Below are 22,500 nucleotides of genomic sequence, written 5' to 3' on the forward strand. Positions count from 1 at the left end.
TCCATGGGTTACAGGCTGGACCAACACACACACTTCCTCTTTCAAATTCAAATGTCAATTTAATCTACTTTATTGACATGAAAAGTAAAACACTTCCATTGTCAAAGTAACATAACAATGATGGTCCAATACAGGAATATACTAGTCTGTTATACAATACAATAGAATATACTAGACTGTTATACAATACAGGAATATACTAGACTGTTATACAATACAATAGAATATACTAGACTGTTATACAATACAATAGAATATACTAGTCTGTTATACAATACAATAGAATATACTAGACTGTTATACAATACAGGAATATACTAGACTGTTATACAATACAATAGAATATACTAGACTGTTATACAATACAATAGAATATACTAGACTGTTATACAATACAATAGAATATACTAGACTGTTATACAATACAATAGAATATACTAGACTGTTATACAATACAATAGAATATACTAGACTGTTATACAATACAATAGAATATACTAGACTGTTATACAATACAGGAATATACTAGTCTGTTATACAATACAATAGAATATACTAGACTGTTATACAATACAATAGAATATACTAGACTGTTATACAATACAGGAATATACTAGTCTGTTATACAATACAATAGAATATACTAGACTGTTATACAATACAATAGAATATACTAGACTGTTATACAATACAATAGAATATACTAGACTGTTATACAATACAATAGAATATACTAGACTGTTATACAATACAATAGAATATACTAGACTGTTATACAATACAATAGAATATACTAGTCTGTTATACAATACAATAGAATATACTAGACTGTTATACAATACAATAGAATATACTAGACTGTTATACAATACAATAGAATATACTAGACTGTTATACAATACAGGAATATACTAGTCTGTTATACAATACAATAGAATATACTAGACTGTTATACAATACAATAGAATATACTAGACTGTTATACAATACAATAGAATATACTAGACTGTTATACAATACAGGAATATACTAGTCTGTTATACAATACAATAGAATATACTAGACTGTTATACAATACAATAGAATATACTAGACTGTTATACAATACAGGAATATACTAGTCTGTTATACAATACAATAGAATATACTAGACTGTTATACAATACAATAGAATATACTAGACTGTTATACAATACAATAGAATATACTAGACTGTTATACAATACAATAGAATATACTAGACTGTTATACAATACAATAGAATATACTAGACTGTTATACAATACAATAGAATATACTAGACTGTTATACAATACAATAGAATATACTAGACTGTTATACAATACAATAGAATATACTAGACTGTTATACAATACAATAGAATATACTAGACTGTTATACAATACAATAGAATATACTAGACTGTTATACAATACAATAGAATATACTAGACTGTTATACAATACAATAGAATATACTAGACTGTTATACAATACAATAGAATATACTAGACTGTTATACAATACAATAGAATATACTAGACTGTTATACAATACAATAGAATATACTAGACTGTTATACAATACAATAGAATATACTAGACTGTTATACAATACAATAGAATATACTAGACTGTTATACAATACAATAGAATATACTAGACTGTTATACAATACAATAGAATATACTAGACTGTTATACAATACAATAGCCCAGAATATACTAGACTGTTATACAATACAGGAATATACTAGTCTGTTATACAATACAATAGAATATACTAGACTGTTATACAATACAATAGAATATACTAGACTGTTATACAATACAATAGAATATACTAGACTGTTATACAATACAGGAATATACTAGTCTGTTATACAATACAATAGAATATACTAGACTGTTATACAATACAATAGAATATACTAGACTGTTATACAATACAGGAATATACTAGTCTGTTATACAATACAATAGAATATACTAGACTGTTATACAATACAATAGAATATACTAGACTGTTATACAATACAATAGAATATACTAGACTGTTATACAATACAATAGAATATACTAGACTGTTATACAATACAATAGAATATACTAGACTGTTATACAATACAATAGAATATACTAGACTGTTATACAATACAATAGAATATACTAGACTGTTATACAATACAATAGAATATACTAGACTGTTATACAATACAATAGAATATACTAGACTGTTATACAATACAATAGAATATACTAGACTGTTATACAATACAATAGAATATACTAGACTGTTATACAATACAATAGAATATACTAGACTGTTATACAATACAATAGAATATACTAGACTGTTATACAATACAATAGAATATACTAGACTGTTATACAATACAATAGAATATACTAGACTGTTATACAATACAATAGAATATACTAGACTGTTATACAATACAATAGAATATACTAGACTGTTATACAATACAATAGAATATACTAGACTGTTATACAATACAATAGAATATACTAGTCTGTTATACAATACAATAGAATATACTACACTGTTATACAATACCATAGAATATACTAGACTGTTATACAATACAATAGAATATACTAGACTGTTATACAATACAATAGAATATACTAGACTGTTATACAATACAATAGAATATACTAGACTGTTATACAATACAATAGAATATACTAGACTGTTATACAATACAATAGAATATACTAGACTGTTATACAATACAATAGAATATACTAGACTGTTATACAATACAATAGAATATACTAGACTGTTATACAATACAGGAATATACTAGTCTGTTATACAATACAATAGAATATACTAGACTGTTATACAATACAATAGAATATACTAGACTGTTATACAATACAATAGAATATACTAGACTGTTATACAATACAGGAATATACTAGACTGTTATACAATACAATAGAATATACTAGACTGTTATACAATACAATAGAATATACTAGACTGTTATACAATACAGGAATATACTAGTCTGTTATACAATACAATAGAATATACTAGACTGTTATACAATACAATAGAATATACTAGACTGTTATACAATACAATAGAATATACTAGACTGTTATACAATACAATAGAATATACTAGACTGTTATACAATACAATAGAATATACTAGACTGTTATACAATACAATAGAATATACTAGACTGTTATACAATACAATAGAATATACTAGACTGTTATACAATACAATAGAATATACTAGACTGTTATACAATACAATAGAATATACTAGACTGTTATACAATACAATAGAATATACTAGACTGTTATACAATACAATAGAATATACTAGACTGTTATACAATACAATAGAATATACTAGACTGTTATACAATACAATAGAATATACTAGACTGTTATACAATACAATAGAATATACTAGACTGTTATACAATACAATAGAATATACTAGACTGTTATACAATACAATAGAATATACTAGACTGTTATACAATACAATAGAATATACTAGACTGTTATACAATACAATAGAATATACTAGACTGTTATACAATACAATAGAATATACTAGACTGTTATACAATACAATAGAATATACTAGTCTGTTATACAATACAATAGAATATACTAGACTGTTATACAATACAATAGAATATACTAGACTGTTATACAATACAATAGAATATACTAGACTGTTATACAATACAGGAATATACTAGTCTGTTATACAATACAATAGAATATACTAGACTGTTATACAATACAATAGAATATACTAGACTGTTATACAATACAATAGAATATACTAGACTGTTATACAATACAATAGAATATACTAGACTGTTATACAATACAGGAATATACTAGTCTGTTATACAATACAATAGAATATACTAGACTGTTATACAATACAATAGAATATACTAGACTGTTATACAATACAGGAATATACTAGTCTGTTATACAATACAATAGAATATACTAGACTGTTATACAATACAATAGAATATACTAGACTGTTATACAATACAGGAATATACTAGTCTGTTATACAATACAATAGAATATACTAGACTGTTATACAATACAATAGAATATACTAGACTGTTATACAATACAATAGAATATACTAGACTGTTATACAATACAATAGAATATACTAGTCTGTTATACAATACAATAGAATATACTAGACTGTTATACAATACAATAGAATATACTAGACTGTTATACAATACAATAGAATATACTAGACTGTTATACAATACAATAGAATATACTAGACTGTTATACAATACAATAGAATATACTAGACTGTTATACAATACAATAGAATATACTAGTCTGTTATACAATACAATAGAATATACTAGACTGTTATACAATACAATAGAATATACTAGACTGTTATACAATACAATAGAATATACTAGTCTGTTATACAATACAATAGAATATACTAGACTGTTATACAATACAATAGAATATACTAGACTGTTATACAATACAATAGAATATACTAGACTGTTATACAATACAATAGAATATACTAGACTGTTATACAATACAATAGAATATACTAGACTGTTATACAATACAATAGAATATACTAGACTGTTATACAATACAATAGAATATACTAGACTGTTATACAATACAATAGAATATACTAGACTGTTATACAATACAATAGAATATACTAGACTGTTATACAATACAATAGAATATACTAGACTGTTATACAATACAATAGAATATACTAGACTGTTATACAATACAATAGAATATACTAGTCTGTTATACAATACAATAGAATATACTAGACTGTTATACAATACAGGAATATACTAGACTGTTATACAATACAATAGAATATACTAGACTGTTATACAATACAATAGAATATACTAGACTGTTATACAATACAATAGAATATACTAGACTGTTATACAATACAATAGAATATACTAGACTGTTATACAATACAATAGAATATACTAGACTGTTATACAATACAATAGAATATACTAGACTGTTATACAATACAATAGAATATACTAGACTGTTATACAATACAATAGAATATACTAGACTGTTATACAATACAATAGAATATACTAGACTGTTATACAATACAATAGAATATACTAGTCTGTTATACAATACAATAGAATATACTAGACTGTTATACAATACAATAGAATATACTAGACTGTTATACAATACAATAGAATATACTAGACTGTTATACAATACAATAGAATATACTAGACTGTTATACAATACAATAGAATATACTAGACTGTTATACAATACAATAGAATATACTAGTCTGTTATACAATACAATAGAATATACTAGACTGTTATACAATACAGGAATATACTAGACTGTTATACAATACAATAGAATATACTAGACTGTTATACAATACAATAGAATATACTAGACTGTTATACAATACAATAGAATATACTAGTCTGTTATACAATACAGGAATATACTAGACTGTTATACAATACAATAGAATATACTAGACTGTTATACAATACAATAGAATATACTAGACTGTTATACAATACAATAGAATATACTAGTCTGTTATACAATACAATAGAATATACTAGACTGTTATACAATACAATAGAATATACTAGTCTGTTATACAATACAGGAATATACTAGACTGTTATACAATACAATAGAATATACTAGACTGTTATACAATACAATAGAATATACTAGTCTGTTAGTAATAAGGAAATAATAATGATAATTTCAATAGTTTTACAAAAATCAAATCAAATCAAATTTTATTTGTCACATACACATGGTTAGCAGATGTTAAATGCGAGTGTAGCGAAATGCTTGTGCTTCTAGTTCCGACAATGCAGTGATAACCAACAAGTAATCTAACTAACAATTCCAAAACTACTGTCTTATACACAGTGTAAGGGGATAAGGAACATGTACATAAGGATATATGAATGAGTGATGGTACAGAGCAGCATACAGTAGATGGTATCGAGTACAGTATATACATATGAGATGAGTGTGTAGACAAAGTAAACAAAGTGGCATAGTTAAAGTGGCTAGTGATACATGTGTTACATAAGGATGCAGTCGATGATGTAGAGTACAGTATATACATATGCATATGAGATGAATAATGTAGGGTAAGTAACATTATATAAGGTAGCATTGTTTAAAGTGGCTAGTGATATATTTACATAATTCCCATCAATTCCCATTATTAAAATGGCTGGAGTTGGGTCAGTGTCAATGACAGTGTGTTGGCAGCAGCCACTCACTGTTAGTGGTGGCTGTTTAACAGTCTGATGGCCTTGAGATAGAAGCTGTTTTTCAGTCTCTCGGTCCCAGCTTTGATGCACCTGTACTGACCTCGCCTTCTGGATGATAGCGGGGTGAACAGGCAGTGGTTCGGGTGGTTGATGTCCTTGATGATCTTTATGGCCTTCCTGTAACAACGGGTGGTGTAGGTGTCCTGGAGGGCAGGTAGTTTGCCCCCGGTGATGCGTTGTGCAGTCCTCACTACCCTCTGGAGAGCCTTACGGTTGAGGGCGGAGCAGTTGCCGTACCAGGCGGTGATACAGCCCGCCAGGATGCTCTCGATTGTGCATCTGTAGAAGTTTGTGAGTGCTTTTGGTGACAAGCCAAATTTCTTCAGCCTCCTGAGGTTGAATAGGCGCTGCTGCGCCTTCTTCACGACGCTGTCAGTGTGAGTGGACCAATTCAGTTTGTCTGTGATGTGTATGCCGAGGAACTTAAAACTAGCTACCCTCTCCACTACTGTTCCATCGATGTGGATAGGGGGTGTTCCTCTGCTGTTTCCTGAAGTCCACAATCATCTCCTTAGTTTTGTTGACGTTGAGTGTGAGGTTATTTTCCTGACACCACACTCCGAGGGCCCTTACCTCCTCCCTGTAGGCCGTCTCGTCGTTGTTGGTAATCAAGCCTACCACTGTTGTGTCGTCCGCAAACTTGATGATTGAGTTGGAGGCGTGCGTGGCCACGCAGTCGTGGGTGAACAGGGAGTACAGGAGAGGGCTCAGAACGCACCCTTGTGGGGCCCCGTGTTGAGGATCAGCGGGGAGGAGATGTTGTTGCCTACCCTCACCACCTGGGGGCGGCCCGTCAGGAAGTCCAGTACCCAGTTGCACAGGGCGGGGTTGAGACCCAGGGTCTCGAGCTTGATGACGAGCTTGGAGGGTACTATGGTGTTGAATGCCGAGCTGTAGTCGATGAACAGCATTCTCACATAGGTATTCCTCTTGTCCAGGTGGGTTAGGGCAGTGTGCAGTGTGGTTGAGATTGCATCGTCTGTGGACCTATTTGGGCGGTAAGCAAATTGGAGTGGGTCTAGGGTGTCAGGTAGGATGGAGGTGATATGGTCCTTGACTAGTCTCTCAAAGCACTTCATGATGACGGAAGTGAGTGCTACGGGGCGGTAGTCGTTTAGCTCAGTTACCTTAGCTTTCTTGGGAACAGGAACAATGGTGGCCCTCTTGAAGCATGTGGGAACAGCAGACTGGTATAGGGATTGATTGAATATGTCCGTAAACACACCGGCCAGCTGGTCTGCGCATGCTCTGAGGGCGCGGCTGGGGATGCCGTCTGGGCCTGCAGCCTTGCGAGGGTTAACACGTTTAAATATGTCTTACTCACCTCGGCTGCAGTGAAGGAGAGACCGCATGTTTCCATTGCAGGCCGTGTCAGTGGCACTGTATTGTCCTCAAAGCGGGCAAAAAGTTATTTAGTCTGCCTGGGAGCAAGACATCCTGGTCCGTGACTGGGCTGGATTTCATCTTGTAGTCCGTGATTGACTGTAGACCCTGCCACATGCCTCTTGTGTCTGGGCCATTGAATTGAGATTCCACTTTGTCTCTGTACTGACGCTTAGCTTGTTTAATAGCCTTGCGGAGGGAATAGCTGCACTGTTTGTATTCAGTCATGTTGCCAGACACCTTGCCCTGATTAAAAGCAGTGGTTCGCGCTTTCAGTTTCACGCGAATGCTGCCATCAATCCACGGTTTCTGGTTAGGGAATGTTTTTATCGTTGCTATGGGAACGACATCTTCGACGCACGTTCTAATGAACTCGCACACCGAATCAGCGTATTCGTCAATATTCCCATCTGACGCAATACGAAACATGTCCCAGTCCACGTGATGGAAGCAGTCTTGGAGTGTAGAGTCAGCTTGGTCTGACCAGCGTTGGACAGACCTCAGCGTGGGAGCCTCTTGTTTTAATTTCTGCCTGTAGGCAGGGATCAGCAAAATGGAGTCATGGTCAGCTTTTCCGAAAGGGGGCGGGGCAGGGCCTTATATGCGTCGCGGAAGTTAGAGTAACAATGATCCAAGGTTTTACCACCCCTGGTTGCGCAATCGATATGCTGATAAAATTTAGGGAGTCTTGTTTTCAGATTGGCTTTGTTAAAATCCCCAGCTACAATGAATGCAGCCTCCGGATAAATGTTTTCCAGTTTGCAAAGAGTTAAATAAAGTTCGTTCAGAGCCATCGATGTGTCTGCTTGGGGGATATATACGGCTGTGATTATAATCGAAGAGAATTCTCTTGGAAGATAATGCGGTCTACATTTGATTGTGAGGAATTCTAAATCAGGTGAACAGAAGGATTTGAGTTCCTGTATGTTTCCTTCATCACACCATGTCCCGTTAGTCATGAGGCATACGCCCCCGCCACTCTTCTTACCAGAGAGATGTTTGTTTCTGTCGGCGCGATGCGTGGAGAAACCCGTTGGCTGCACCGCCCTGGATAGCGTCTTCCCAGTAAGCCATGTTTCCGTAAAGCAGAGAACGTTGCAGTCTCTGATGTCCTCTGGAATGCCACCCTTGCTCGGATTTCATCAACCTTGTTGTCGAGAGACTGGACATTGGCAAGAAGAATACTGGGAAGTGGTGCGCGATGTGCCCTTTTTCGGAGTCTGACCAGAACACCGCCGCGTTTCCCTCTTTTTCGTAGTCGTTTCCTTGGGTCGCTGCAAGCGATCCATTCCGTTGTCCTGTTTGTAAGGCAGAACACAGGATCCGCGTCGCGGAAAACATATTCTTGGTCGTACTGATGGTGAGTTGACGCTGATCTTATATTCAGTAGTTCTTCTCGACTGTATGTAATGAAACCTAAGATGACCTGGGGTACTAATGTAAGAAATAACACGTAAAAAACAAAAAACTGCATAGTTTCCTAGAACGCGAAGCGAGGCGGCCATCTCAGTCGGCGCCGGAATAATGAGAATGAGAACAATAACACTACAATTAATATCTCTCTTTCACACACACACACACACACACACACACACACACACACACACACACACACACACACACACACACACACACACACACACACACACACACACACATTATTTTTGTCTATCCTCATGGGGACATACAATTAATTTACATTAATCCTTGTGGGGACCTAAAATAAAATCCTATTTTGCCCAAACCTAACACTTTCTGTAACCCGTAACCCTAAACCTAACTCCTAACCACTAACCCCTTAGACTAACCCTAAACCTAACTCCTAACCACTAACCCCTTACACTAACCCTAAACCTAACTCCTAACCACTAACCCCGTACACTAACCCTAAACCTAACTCCTAACCACTAACCCCTTACACTAACCCTAAACCTAACTCCTAACCACTAACCCGTACACTAACCCTAAACCTAACTCCTAACCACTAACCCCGTACACTAACCCTAACCCTAAACCTAACTCCTAACCACTAACCCCTTAGACTAACCCTAAACCTAACTCATAACCACTAACCCGTACACTAACCCTAAACCTAACTCCTAACCACTAACCCCTTACACTAACCCTAAACCTAACTCCTAACCACTAACCCCGTACACTAACCCTAACCCTAAACCTAACTCCTAACCACTAACCCCTTACACTAACCCTAAACATAACTCCTAACCACTAACCCCTGACACTAACCCTAAACCTAACTCCTAACCACTAACCCCTTACACTAACCCTAAACACAACTCCTAACCACTAACCCCTTACACTAACCCTAAACATAACTCCTAACCACTAACCCCTTACACTAACCCTAAACATAACTCCTAACCACTGACCCTAAACATAACTCCTAACCACTAACCCCTTACACTAACCCTAAACATAACTCCTAACCACTGACCCTATACATAACTCCTAACCACTAACCCCTTACACTAACCCTAAACCTAACTCCTAACCACTAACCCCTTACACTAACCCTAAACATAACTCCTAACCACTAACCCCTTACACTAATCCTAAACATAACTCCTAACCACTGACCCTAAACATAACTCCTAACCACTAACCCCTTACACTAACCCTAAACCTAACTCCTAACCACTAACCCCTTACACTAACCCTAAACCTAACTCCTAACCACTAACCCCTTACACTAACCCTAAACATAACTCCTAACCACTAACCCCTTACACTAACCCTAAACATAACTCCTAACCACTAACCCTAAACATAACTCCTAACCACGAACCCCTTACACTAACCCTAAACATAACTCCTAACCACTAACCCCTTACACTAACCCTAAACCTAACTCCTAACCACTAACCCTAAATCCTAAGATTAAAATTGTCCTCATGTGGACGTGGTAAATGTCCCCACGAGGGATGATTGTCCTTGTTTTACTGTGGACCTTTGGGGATTTTAGGTCCCTACAAGGATAGAAGAACCAACCAACACACACACACATACACACATACACACATTCATTGAAAGGGCGAGTAGCATGGCATTATGGCATTAAGCCTGACTTCTGTGTTCTAGCTCCTCTGCTCTGTCCTGTAGGTGAGAGTTGATAAGGATCAGATCCATTTGGGTCGGGTAGAGAGATGGCTATCCTGCAGAATACTGGGCACTACAGTAGAAGTAGTGGAGTGTTAGGACTTTGTACTTCAGACTCCAGTCAGACTGTCTGAGCAGAGGTTAAAATGGCCCGACTGTTTGCAGGTTAGTTCTCCAGCTGCAGAGAGTTGCAGTATTTGCTGTTAGACTCCACACAATAATCATTAAAAGACAATATAATCATCACAGAAAAGCAGGATTTACTGTGATGATACAGCAATGAAATGAGGAAATGGAGAGAGAAGTATTAGTGGTGGTACATGGAGAAGTAGTAAAAAGAGCAGAAGAGAGGTGACAGAGATGGACGGTTATAGGATTTGATGTAATTAGATTTACTAGGATCCTCTAAGACTAGCTGCTGGCATTGGCGTCGCCTAATGGGGATCCTAATAAAAACAATTGAATAAAAAAAGACGGTTATAGGAGTGGCTAAAGATTTGCTTCCTGTAAGAGGTATGTTTCATCCCCCACTACACACACACACAATCTCTCCACCGCAGTCATTCTGGGTAGTGGTCTGTGTGGGTGTGTTGTCAGTGAGAGAGACAGAGAGGAGTCTGTGGAATGAGAGAAGGAGAGGGGGATGAGAGGGAATGAGTGAAGGCGGCGCCACGGCGGGGGGGAGGAGATAGAGAGAGGTCACTGAGAGGAGGAGGGGACGTAGAAGATAGAGGGGTCTCAAAGGAATAGAACCATTGAGGATTTACATCAACACAAGGTTAGGAAGGGTGTGTGTGTGTTAGGGTTAGCTGTGTGTTTGTGTGTGTGTGTGTAAAAATAGCCAGTTGTCCAGGAGAAAGAAAAAATCCCATTGCGAAATAATGCTTTTTAGCCCATTCATTGATGGAAATACCAGTCGATGTAAATACATTTGACTGGTCATGCTAATTGGTCTATAGGTACATTTGCATAATTTAGTGGAATTAAATTGGTGCGTGTGTGAAGTATATTCACTATGTACACTATATATACAAAAGTATGTAGAAAGCCCTTCAAACTCTTTCAGTCATAGTTCTGGCTGACAGGTGTATAAGATCAAGCACACAGCCATGCAATCTCCATAGACAAACACTGGCAGTAGGGGCTGCCGAGTGACGCAGCAGTCTAAGGCACTGCATATCGGTGCTTGAGGCGTCACTACAGACACCCTGGTTCGATTCCAAGCTGTATCACAACCGACTGTGCGCCCTCTCCAATTTGTAAGTCGCTCTGGATAAGAGCGTCTGCTAAATGACTTAAATGTTAAATGTCATAGGGTGGCGCACAGTTAGACAGCGTTGTCTGGGTTTGGCCGGTGTAGACCGTCATTGTAAATAAGAATTTGTTCTTAACTGACTTGCCTAGTTAAATATAGGTTAAATCAAATCAAATCAAATGTATTTATATAGCCCTTCGTACATCAGCTGATATCTCAAAGTGCTGTACAGAAACCCAGCCTAAAACCCCAAACAGCAAGCAATGCAGGTGTAGAAGCAAATAAAAAAAGTACAAAATAATTTAAAACATTGCTGTGGGGACTTGCTTACATTCAGCCACAAGAGCATTAGGGAGGTCTGGCACTGACGTTGGGCGGTTAGGCCTGGCTCACAGTCGGCCTTCCAATTCATCACAAAGGTATTCGATGGGGTTGAGATCAGGGCTGTGGGCAGACCAGTCAAGTTCTTCAACACCATTCTTGACAAAACATTTCTGTATGGACCTTGCTTTGTGCACAGGGTCATTGTCATGCTGAAACAGGAAAGGGTTTTCCCCAAACTGTTGCCACAAATTTGGAAGCACAAAATTGTCTACAATGTCATTGTATGCTGTAGCGTTAAGATTTCCCTTCACTGGAACTAAAGAGCCTAGTCCAAACCATGAAAAACAACCCCAGACCATTATTCCACCTCCACCAAACTTGACAGTTGGCAGTATGCATTCGGCAGGCAGTGCTCTCCTGTCATCTGCTAAACCCAGATTTGTCCGTCGGATTCATCACTTCACTGCTCTAGAGTCCAATGGCAGCGGGCTTTACACCAATCCAGCCGATGCTTGGCATTGTGTATGGTGATCTTAGGCTTGTGTGCGGCTGCAATGCCATGGAAACCCTTTTCATGAAGTTCCCGATGAACAGTTCTTGAGGTTGCACGGTAGTGAGTGTTGTAACCGAGGACAGACCATTTTAATGCGCTACGCACTTCAGCACTCAGCAGTCCTGTTCTGTGAGCTTGTGTGGCCTACCACTTCGCGGCTGAGCCGTTGTTGCTCCTAGACGTTTACACTTCACAATAACTGAACTTACAGTTGACCGGGGCAGCTTTAGCAGGGCAGAAATGTGACGAACTGACTTGATGGAAAGGTGGCGGTGCCACGTTGAAATTCATTGAGCTCTTCAGTAAGGCCATTTTTTAAAAAGTAATCTTTATTTAACTAGGCAAGTTAGTTAAGAACAAATTCTTATTTACAATGGCGGCCTACCAAAAGGCAAAAGGCCTCCTGCGGGGACGGGGGCTTGGATTTAAATAAATAAATACAATATAAATATAGGACACAACACACATCACAACAAGAGAGACAACACAACACTACATAAAGAGAGACCTATAAGACAAGAACATAGCAAGGCAGCAACACATGACAACACAGAATGGTATCAATACAACATGACAACATGATAGCAGCATAAAACATGGTACAAACATTATTGGGCACAGTAGACAGCACAAAGGGCAAGAAGGTAGAGACAACAATACATCACACATATCAGCCACAACTGTCAGTAAGAGTGTCCATGATTGAGTCTTTGAATGCAGAGATTGAGATAAAACTGTCCAGTTTGAGTGTTTGTTGCAGCTCGTTCCAGTCGCTTTTTGCAGCGAACTGCAAAGAGGAGCGACCCAGGGATGTGTGCGCTTTGGGGACCTTCAACAGAATGTGACTGGTTGAACTGGTGTTGTATGTGGAGGATGAGGGCTGCAGTAGGTATCTCAGATAGGGGGGAGTGAGGCCTAAGAGGGTTTTATAAATAAGTTTCAACCAGTAGGTCTTGCGACAGGTATATAGAGATGACCAGTTGACAGAGGAGTATAGAGTGCAGTGGTGTGTCCTATAAGGAGCATTGGTGGAAAATCTGATGGCCGAATGGTAAAGAACATCTAGCCGCTCGAGAGCACCCTTACCTTCCGATCTATAAATGACGTAATCTAGCATGGGTAAAATGGTAATCTGAATCAGGGTTAGTCTGGCAGCTGGGGTGAAAGAGGAGTGATTACGATAGAGGAAACCAAGTCTAGATTTAACTTCAGCCTGCAGCTTTGATATGTGCTGAGAGAAGGACAACATACCGTCTAGTCATACTCCCAAGTACTTGTATGAGGTGACTACCTCTAGCTCTAAACCCACAGAGGTAGTAATCACACATGTGGGGAGAGGGGAATTCTTCTTACCAAACCACATTATCTTTGTTTTGGAGGTGTTCAGAACAAGGTTAAGGGTAAAGAAAGCTTGTTGGACACTAAGAAAGATTTGTTGTAGAGCATTTAACACACAATCCGGGGAGGGGCCAGCTGAGTATACTGTATCATCTGCATATAAATGGATGAGAGAGCTTTTGGTCATGACTTTTGGTCATGTAGTGTATCTTATTCATCACATGCGTACAGCACACAGATAGTCTGTCAGACAGCGCGAGAGCTGCTGCTACCGCATCTCAAAAAGCAAATGCATAGGCAACTGAAGGCAGGGTTCATCAGTGTGTCACACACCGCTTTACAGTGAGCTGGAGGCAGTATGCTTTTTGAAAACATATATTTAATTGTTTTAAACCTGAATGTTTTAATACATATTATGAGGCATGTCTTACCTTGCTTCAAAATAGCCAAAATCAGACCATGTCCGTGGAGGCAATTATTTTATATCAACTTTCTTTCATTGTCCAGTAGCCAAAGGCACAATCCTAAGTCATATTATCAACCCATGCTAGTTGTTACATGTTCAGATCTCCCTCTTTTTACAGTTCTAGCAGATATTTAGTTCTCTGTCACATGAAACCGCATGTGAAACTGCATGCAACATGAAACTGCATGTGTGATGCCCTTTTGACAACAGTGTTGTCCCGCTAATTGCATCATGGAAAGAACATTCACACGTAGCCTACTGCCTTGTGTGCATTGCTGTGTTTATAATGTGAATAAATAACAGTTTATCAACATATTAAGCTGAACGTTCTGATCTGTAGCATCAGACTAATGGCTTTTAAAAGTTTATTTCATGTATCCTGGGCCTACTGGTTGTATGAAAAAGGGATCTATCGTCCCACAACTGTCCCAGAGTCAGTTTGAAATAGGCTATTTCTTTCTCAGCAAGCTGACCAATAGAATAGGTAGACTAAACTTCTCTACTATAGTGGATTGATATAGGCTAGTGATTTTTCTGTTCGTTACTCATCTTGTTGGCTGAGGAAAAGTACATGTGGACAGTTATTCTAACGTGGTCGAAGTGCACATCAGAATTCAGTAAGAAGGACAGCACGTCGTTGCATCCTTGACTAGCATGTTCTGTTAATATGAATGACCATAATCTAAATGTGATTTCTGTCATTCTGAACAACATGGGTGGACGCCCTAATGCATAAGGGTCCGGGAAAGTTCTCAAATGTCCTGTAAATTAAAATGCTTCCGGTCAAATGTCCTGTAAATTAAAATGCTTCCGGTCAAATGTCCTGTAAATTAAAATGCTTCCGGTCAAATGTCCTGTAAATTAAAATGCTTCCGGTCAAATGTCCTGTAAATTAAAATGCTTCCGGTCAAATGTCCTGTAAATTAAAATGCTTCCGGTCAAATGTCCTGTAAATTAAAATGCTTCCGGTCAAATGTCCTGTAGATTAAAATGCTTCCGGTCAAATGTCTGCCACACATTTTCCGAACTGAAACCCTGGTGTGTGACTGTGTTGTGGCTGTGTTGGGAATGTGTGTGTGTTAGGGTTAATTGTGTGTGTGTGCATTCAGATTGGAGTAAGGTAGAGTGGTTGTATGTAGCTATGTAAAGCTATGTAAAGAGAGGCAGGATGAAGGGTATAACTAGGTCAGGTGTAGAGAAGGGAGAGAAAGGATACTGCTGGGATGTATGCAGCAGCATCACTGCTGGGGCGGGAGTGGAGGGGAAATGTGTTCTAGCCAGGTGCATAAGCATCTTTACAGGATTACACACACACACACACACACACACACACACACACACACACACACACACACACACACACACACACACACACACACACACACACACACACACACACACACACACACACACACACACACACACACACACACACACACACACACACACAAAACACACACACACACACGACACTGACAGCCTACACCTTATAAGGTCGTCCTTGAGACTGCCCTTAAAGGCCTTATTTCTGTCCTCTCTGCCTTCCTCCCTCGCTCCCCTCCTCCCTCCCCGTAGTCCATGTCTCTTTTGCTGTCCTCCTCCACCTGATTGATCTCCCCTCTCCCTCCATCTTCTCTGTGTGCTGTCAGGCCCTGCTATCAGCCTGACCAGACAACCTAATGGCCCTGCTATCAGTCTGACCAGACAACCTAATGGCCCTGCTATCAGCCTGACCAGACAACCTAATGGTCCTGCTATCAGCCTGACCAGACAACCTAATGGCCCTGCTATCAGCCTGACCAGACAACCTAATGGTCCTGCTATCAGCCTGACCAGACAACCTAATGGCCCTGCTATCAGCCTGACCAGACAACCTAATGGTCCTGCTATCAGCCTGACCAGACAACCTAATGGTCCTGCTATCAGCCTGACCAGACAACCTAATGGTCCTGCTATCAGCCTGACCAGACAACCTAATGGTCCTGCTATCAGCCTGACCAGACAACCTAATGGCCCTGCTATCAGCCTGACCAGACAACCTAATGGCCCTGCTATCAGCCTGACCAGACAACCTAATGGCCCTGCTATCAGCCTGACCAGACAACCTAATGGTCCTGCTATCAGCCTGACCAGACAACCTAATGGTCCTGCTATCAGCCTGACCAGACAACCTAATGGTCTTGCTATCAGCCTGACCAGACAACCTAATGGCCCTGCTATCAGCCTGACCAGACAACCTAATGGCCCTGCTATCAGCCTGACCAGACAACCTAATGGCCCTGCTATCAGTCTGACCAGACAACCTAATGGCCCTGCTATCAGTCTGACCAGACAACCTAATGGCCCTGCTATCAGCCTGACCAGACAACCTAATGGTCCTGCTATCAGTCTGACCAGACAACCTAATGGCCCTGCTATCAGCCTGACCAGACAACCTAATGGCCCTGCTATCAGCCTGACCAGACAACCTAATGGCCCTGCTATCAGCCTGACCAGACAACCTAATGGCCCTGCTATCAGCCTGACCAGACAACCTAATGGCCCTGCTATCAGCCTGACCAGACAACCTAATGGCCCTGCTATCAGTCTGACCAGACAACCTAATGGCCCTGCTATCAGCCTGACCAGACAACCTAATGGCCCTGCTATCAGTCTGACCAGACAACCTAATGGTCCTGCTATCAGCCTGACCAGACAACCTAATGGCCCTGCTATCAGCCTGACCAGACAACCTAATGGTCCTGCTATCAGCCTGACCAGACAACCTAATGGCCCTGCTATCAGTCTGACCAGACAACCTAATGGCCCTGCTATCAGCCTGACCAGACAACCTAATGGCCCTGCTATCAGCCTGACCAGACAACCTAATGGTCCTGCTATCAGCCTGACCAGACAACCTAATGGCCCTGCTATCAGCCTGACCAGACAACCTAATGGTCCTGCTATCAGCCTGACCAGACAACCTAATGGCCCTGCTATCAGCCTGACCAGACAACCTAATGGTCCTGCTATCAGCCTGACCAGACAACCTAATGGCCCTGCTATCAGCCTGACCAGACAACCTAATGGTCCTGCTATCAGCCTGACCAGACAACCTAATGGCCCTGCTATCAGCCTGACCAGACAACCTAATGGTCCTGCTACCAGCCTGACCAGACAACCTAATGGTCCTGCTATCAGCCTGACCAGACAACCTAATGGCCCTGCTATCAGCCTGACCAGACAACCTAATGGTCCTGCTATCAGCCTGACCAGACAACCTAATGGTCTTGCTATCAGCCTGACCAGACAACCTAATGGTCTTGCTATCAGCCTGACCAGACAACCTAATGGTCCTGCTATCAGTCTGACCAGACAACCTAATGGTCCTGCTATCAGCCTGACCAGACAACCTAATGGTCCTGCTATCAGCCTGACCAGACAACCTAATGGCCCTGCAATCAGCCTGACCAGACAACCTAATGGCCCTGCAATCAGCCTGACCAGACAACCTAATGGTCCTGCTATCAGCCTGACCAGACAACCTAATGGCCCTGCTATCAGCCTGACCAGACAACCTAATGGTCCTGCTATCAGCCTGACCAGACAACCTAATGGTCTTGCTATCAGCCTGACCAGACAACCTAATGGTCTTGCTATCAGCCTGACCAGACAACCTAATGGTCCTGCTATCAGCCTGACCAGACAACCTAATGGTCCTGCTATCAGCCTGACCAGACAACCTAATGGTCCTGCTATCAGCCTGACCAGACAACCTAATGGTCCTGCTATCAGCCTGACCAGACAACCTAATGGCCCTGCAATCAGCCTGACCAGACAACCTAATGGCCCTGCTATCAGCCTGACCAGACAACCTAATGGCCCTGCAATCAGCCTGACCAGACAACCTAATGGCCCTGCTATCAGCCTGACCAGACAACCTAATGGCCCTGCTATCAGCCTGACCAGACAACCTAATGGCCCTGCAATCAGCCTGACCAGACAACCTAATGGTCTTGCTATCAGCCTGACCAGACAACCTAATGGCCCTGCTATCAGCCTGACCAGACAACCTAATGGTCCTGCTATCAGCCTGACCAGACAACCTAATGGCCCTGCTATCAGCCTGACCAGACAACCTAATGGCCCTGCTATCAGCCTGACCAGACAACCTAATGGCCCTGCAATCAGCCTGACCAGACAACCTAATGGTCTTGCTATCAGCCTGACCAGACAACCTAATGGCCCTGCTATCAGCCTGACCAGACAACCTAATGGCCCTGCAATCAGCCTGACCAGACAACCTAATGGCCCTGCTATCAGCCTGACCAGACAACCTAATGGCCCTGCTATCAGCCTGACCAGACAACCTAATGGCCCTGCTATCAGCCTGACCAGACAACCTAATGGCCCTGCAATCAGCCTGACCAGACAACCTAATGGCCCTGCTATCAGCCTGACCAGACAACCTAATGGCCCTGCTATCAGCCTGACCAGACAACCTAATGGCCCTGCTATCAGCCTGACCAGACAACCTAATGGCCCTGCTATCAGCCTGACCAGACAACCTAATGGCCCTGCTATCAGCCTGACCAGACAACCTAATGGCCCTGCAATCAGCCTGACCAGACAACCTAATGGCCCTGCTATCAGCCTGACCAGACAACCTAATGGCCCTGCTATCAGCCTGACCAGACAACCTAATGGCCCTGCAATCAGCCTGACCAGACAACCTAATGGTCTTGCTATCAGCCTGACCAGACAACCTAATGGCCCTGCTATCAGCCTGACCAGACAACCTAATGGTCCTGCTATCAGCCTGACCAGACAACCTAATGGCCCTGCTATCAGCCTGACCAGACAACCTAATGGCCCTGCTATCAGCCTGACCAGACAACCTAATGGCCCTGCTATCAGCCTGACCAGACAACCTAATGGCCCTGCTATCAGCCTGACCAGACAACCTAATGGCCCTGCTATCAGCCTGACCAGACAACCTAATGGTCCTGCTATCAGCCTGACCAGACAACCTAATGGCCCTGCTATCAGCCTGACCAGACAACCTAATGGTCCTGCTATCAGCCTGACCAGACAACCTAATGGCCCTGCTATCAGCCTGACCAGACAACCTAATGGTCCTGCTATCAGCCTGACCAGACAACCTAATGGCCCTGCTATCAGTCTGACCAGACAACCTAATGGCCCTGCTATCAGCCTGACCAGACAACCTAATGGCCCTGCTATCAGCCTGACCAGACAACCTAATGGCCCTGCTATCAGCCTGACCAGACAACCTAATGGCCCTGCTATCAGCCTGACCAGACAACCTAATGGCCCTGCTATCAGCCTGACCAGACAACCTAATGGCCCTGCTATCAGTCTGACCAGACAACCTAATGGCCCTGCTATCAGCCTGACCAGACAACCTAATGGCCCTGCTATCAGCCTGACCAGACAACCTAATGGCCCTGCTATCAGCCTGACCAGACAACCTAATGGTCCTGCTATCAGCCTGACCAGACAACCTAATGGTCCTGCTATCAGCCTGACCAGACAACCTAATGGCCCTGCAATCAGCCTGACCAGACAACCTAATGGTCTTGCTATCAGCCTGACCAGACAACCTAATGGTCCTGCTATCAGTCTGACCAGACAACCTAATGGTCCTGCTATCAGTCTGACCAGACAACCTAATGGTCCTGCTATCAGCCTGACCAGACAACCTAATGGCCCTGCTATCAGCCTGACCAGACAACCTAATGGCCCTGCTATCAGTCTGACCAGACAACCTAATGGTCCTGCTATCAGTCTGACCAGACAACCTAATAATAATAATTTTGTAGAGCAGTCCTGTATGCCAAATAGAATCAAATGCTTTTTGGAAGTCGATAAAGCGTATATTTTGGTATTATTTTGGTGGACATGTTTATCTATCAGGGTGTGTAGGGTGTAAATATGATCAGTTGTGCGATGTTTTGGTATAAATCCAATTTGGATTTTACTCAAGACATTGTGCTTATTAAGGAAGTTTAGAACTCTTACATTTATAATACTACAGAAAACCTTCCCCAGGTTACTGTTCACACAAATGCCTCTGTAATTGTTAGGGTCAAATTTGTCTCCGTTCTTAAAGATTGGGGTTATGAGTCCTTGATTCCAGATGTCAGGGAAATAACCTACACTCAGGATCAAATTAAACAGTTTGAATATAGCCAATTGATTTTGTTTTAATATAGCCAATTGAAACTACTCTCTCTCTCTCTCTTACACACTCTCTCTCTCTTACACTCTCTCTCTCTTACACACTCTCTTTCTCTCTCACTCTCTCTCACTCTCTCTCTCTTTCTCTCTCTCTCTCTCTCTCAAATTCAAATGAAGCTGCTTTATTGGCATGAAAAACATTGTGTCATTATTGCCAAAGCAACAATGTATACAATATACATTGTAATAAAATTACAAACGATAACAAATAACAATATAAAATGGTAGTAAATAATAATACAAAATTAAATACAAAAATAATAACAATAAAATGGTAACAGTCAATAGTAGAAATGTAATAAATATAAACATCTAAATATGGGAAAATGAAACTATAACTAACTTAGAACTAAATAACAGTCATCTTCACCATTATATCAGTACTACAACTACCATCATCACAACCACTACTACCACCACCACTAAACTGCTATCATTACCATTACTACCCATATTACTACTACAACTACCATCATCACTACCACTACTACCACCACCACCACTAAACTGCTATCATCACCATTACTACCCATATCACTACTACAACTACCATCATCATTACTGCTACAACTACCATCATCACCACCACTACTACTACTACAACTACCATCATCACCACCACTAGTACTACTACAACTACCATCATCACCACCACTACTACTACTACAACTACCATCATCATTACCACTACTACGACTACCATCATCACCACCACTACTACAACTACCATCATCATTACAACTACTACAACTACCATCATCACCACCACTACTACTACTACAACTACCATCATCATTACCACTACTATTACCACTACTACTACTACAACTACCATCATAATTTCTACTACTACAACTACTATCATCATTACTACTACTACAACTACCATCATCATTACTACTACGACAACTACCATCATCATTACCACCACTACTATTACAACTACCATCATCACCACCACTACTACAACAACTACCATCATCATTACCACTACTACAACTATCATCATAATTACTACTACTACTACTACTACTACTACTACTACTACTACTACACCAACCTCATCATTACTACTACTACTACCGTCATCATTACCACTACTACTACTACAACTACCACCATCACCACCACTACTACTACTACAACTACCATCATCATTACAACTACTACAACGACCATCATCATTACCACTACTACTACTACGACTACCATCATCACCACCACTACTACTACTACAACTACCATCATCATTACAACTACTACAACTACCATCATCACCACCACTACAACTACCATCATCATTACCACTACTACTACTACTACAACTACCATCATCATTACTACTACTACAACTACCATCATCACCACCACTACTACTACTACATCTACCATCATCATTACCATCATCATCATCACCACCACTCCAACT

At 40.3% G+C, this 22,500-nt stretch overlaps 1 protein-coding gene and 1 long non-coding RNA gene across 6 annotated transcripts in view; one reads left to right on the plus strand and one right to left on the minus strand.

Moving 5' to 3' along the window:
• Positions 1-22,500, plus strand: part of LOC118372020 (actin-binding protein WASF1-like) — a 169,219-nt gene that overhangs the window by 73,365 nt on the left and 73,354 nt on the right.
• On the minus strand, positions 16,757-20,348 carry LOC127931389 (uncharacterized). Of its 5 annotated transcripts, none has more exons than XR_008140945.1 (3): positions 20,303-20,348; positions 17,564-17,629; positions 16,757-16,837 (listed from the first exon to the last, which is right to left on the minus strand). It is a non-coding gene; the product is annotated as an uncharacterized LOC127931389 (long non-coding RNA). The 5 variants fall into 5 exon arrangements; XR_008140944.1 differs by lacking the exon at positions 20,303-20,348 and adding an exon at positions 18,554-18,599; XR_008140942.1 differs by lacking the exon at positions 20,303-20,348 and adding an exon at positions 18,521-18,566.

The sequence above is a fragment of the Oncorhynchus keta genome, chromosome 8, assembly GCF_023373465.1.
Source record: "Oncorhynchus keta strain PuntledgeMale-10-30-2019 chromosome 8, Oket_V2, whole genome shotgun sequence".
Taxonomy (NCBI): Eukaryota; Metazoa; Chordata; class Actinopteri; order Salmoniformes; family Salmonidae; genus Oncorhynchus; species Oncorhynchus keta.